The sequence below is a fragment of the Pristiophorus japonicus genome, unplaced genomic scaffold (genome assembly GCF_044704955.1).
Source record: "Pristiophorus japonicus isolate sPriJap1 unplaced genomic scaffold, sPriJap1.hap1 HAP1_SCAFFOLD_29, whole genome shotgun sequence".
Lineage (NCBI taxonomy): Eukaryota > Metazoa > Chordata > Chondrichthyes > Pristiophoridae > Pristiophorus > Pristiophorus japonicus.
In genome coordinates, this window is record NW_027252668.1 from 20515314 (window position 1) to 20517641 (window position 2328).

Consider the following 2328-nt stretch of genomic DNA (forward strand, 5'->3'; position numbering starts at 1 on the left):
ATGTTGGGGAAGTTGGAGCTGGCTCGAGGGTCGAGATGGCCCACTACTGTTCCTAATTCTTATGTTCTTATGTTCTTATAGCAATTCTGGAAGAATAACATTGAAACGAAATGTGACCTGACACCCAGTAAGAAGTGTTAAGGTAGAAGGTTAAATGTTGCATCCCTTTCTGCAAAAAATTCCTTTCACAAACATTTCTCTGACCGAAACGGCACAAAGCAAAAATGTTCCTTTGAAAGTCATTAAACTCCCGAATTTCCGTGCCCCGCGAATGTCCTGAATTAGATGCCTCTAGTTTTGCCGACTCAATCCATGTCCCTTTGCAATGTTCTGCTTCCAGCCACACTATGAAATGCGCCACGAACTTATCGAATCATGGAATGGTTACAGCACGGAAGACCATTCGGCCCATCGAGTCCGTGCCGACTCTCAGCGAGTCCCACTCCCCCGCCCTTCCCCCATCGCACTGCAATTGTTTTTCCAACAGACACTTTTCCAACTCCCATCTGAAAGATAAGATTGATTCTGTCTCCACCGCCCTTTCAAGCCGTGCATCCCAGATCCTAACCACTCGCTCCTGTTCCTATGAGTAAAGTCTGGGAAACACGAGATCAATTCCTGCCACAATCACAGCCTTCCGAAAGATCGCACATTCATTCTATTCTCGGAAAACCAGCTCTTGAAGTAGCGGCCAGCTGTGTAGGTTAACGCTCTGGTTATGTTCCTAGCAACATATCAATCGCAGTGTTTCTGTAGTGTAGTGGTTATCACGTTCGCGTAACATGTGAAAGGTCCCCGGTTCGAAACCGGGTGGAAACATTTTCGACATTGTTCAATTAAATATTAGAAAAAATGGAATAATTGACATTAATGTTTCAATATTAACAAAGTTGGTGTTTGTTTCTGCTGATGTTAATAACCCTTCAACTAGGCTGGAGTTTAATATTTTGATATTTCAAATAACAGTGTTGATATTTGATGTCTCCAAGATTAGAGGGACTAATTGATGTCCTGTTTCTGACTGCTCCATATTTGATCGGGGCGGAGGAGCGGTGTGAGATCGGGGCTCAGGAGAGGCGAGGGCCCAGGGACCGCACGGGCCAGCCCACACTGCGATCTATGGATAGTCGGCACATGTGTACACACTAGGTCCATGCAGCAGAGCTTGGTCTGTGGTCGCCTTGGGTAATCCTTGCCTCTGGACCAAGACCTTGCTCTGTCAAGCCCGTGTGGTGGCAGGTGTGCAACGGTCACTCCACTTGAAAACAATCCACCCACAGGCATCTTCCACCTTTCAGGATGTAGTTCGGGACCTAGATTGTCAGGTCCCTCATCGAAACACCTATGAACTCATCCCTTTTTAGTGTGGAAACAAATCATCCTCGATCCGAGGGACTGCCTAATACAATACTTTTAACAAAATGCAGTGTCTCACAGCCCTGTTTCATTGGCTGGTTTCTCTGTACAGTTCTGTACACACTCAAACTCTACGCAGTGTCTCTCACTCCGTCCCGTTTCCATCCCTGTGCAGAAAGACCCTCTCAAAGCTGCACGTTCCGGCTGCTTTCAGTTGAGTTGTGAGAGATTATTAAAGGATCTTGCATCTCCGCCGCGCTTCACAACAGCAGATCGAAGCCGCAAACAACCCATCGACTAATCGCTCGTCCACAGCTCCACAGTGAGTGAGGCCGGGACTGTCATGTATGCAACCAGCATTGTAACCCATGTATAATCTGACCTAAGTTGTACACTTTGAGAACAATGACCACTTGGTGGTGAACAGGTTCGAGACATTCCTAACCTGGACCTTCAGGTATAAAAGGGGAAGCACCACCCACTTCCATCACTTGAGTGCGAAGAAATAAAAGACAGGTCACAGACTGACCTTGTCTGAAGCATGGGCCTCGTGGGCATTTACACTGTATAGTAAGGACGTATCAATGGCGACGAGAAACTGGGATTGAAACCACACGAGCATGGCCACGAGCAGAACCGACAAGAGGTTCTTTGTTAAGCAATGGTTGGGACAGAGATTCAACATTGTTAAAGCATCACACAGTTCTCCAGGCAGCCAAGGGCAGTCAGGCATGCCCCAATATGTAGCCAATCCCAGAGGGAGAGTTCGACAGAGACAATGGCAAGCTGAATAGCGATTCACGTCATTGCAAGGGACAATGCGGCCAGTAATGGGGCCATCAACACCTGTTAATGGTGCACTCAAGGACAATCACGGGGCAGTCAGTGACGATCGACTGGCAAGAGACCTTTTGTTTCCAACAGCAGCTCATGTTGGAGGCATGGAGGCACACACTCAGCCAGAGTTTGCAG

General features: G+C 47.6%; 1 non-coding gene across 1 annotated transcript; it reads left to right on the forward strand.

The window, feature by feature from the left end:
- The first annotated feature begins 746 nt into the window (after positions 1-746).
- Positions 747-819, forward strand: trnav-aac (transfer RNA valine (anticodon AAC)). Its single transcript has one exon. It is a non-coding gene; the product is annotated as a tRNA-Val (tRNA).
- Positions 820-2328: the final 1509 nt, after the last annotated feature.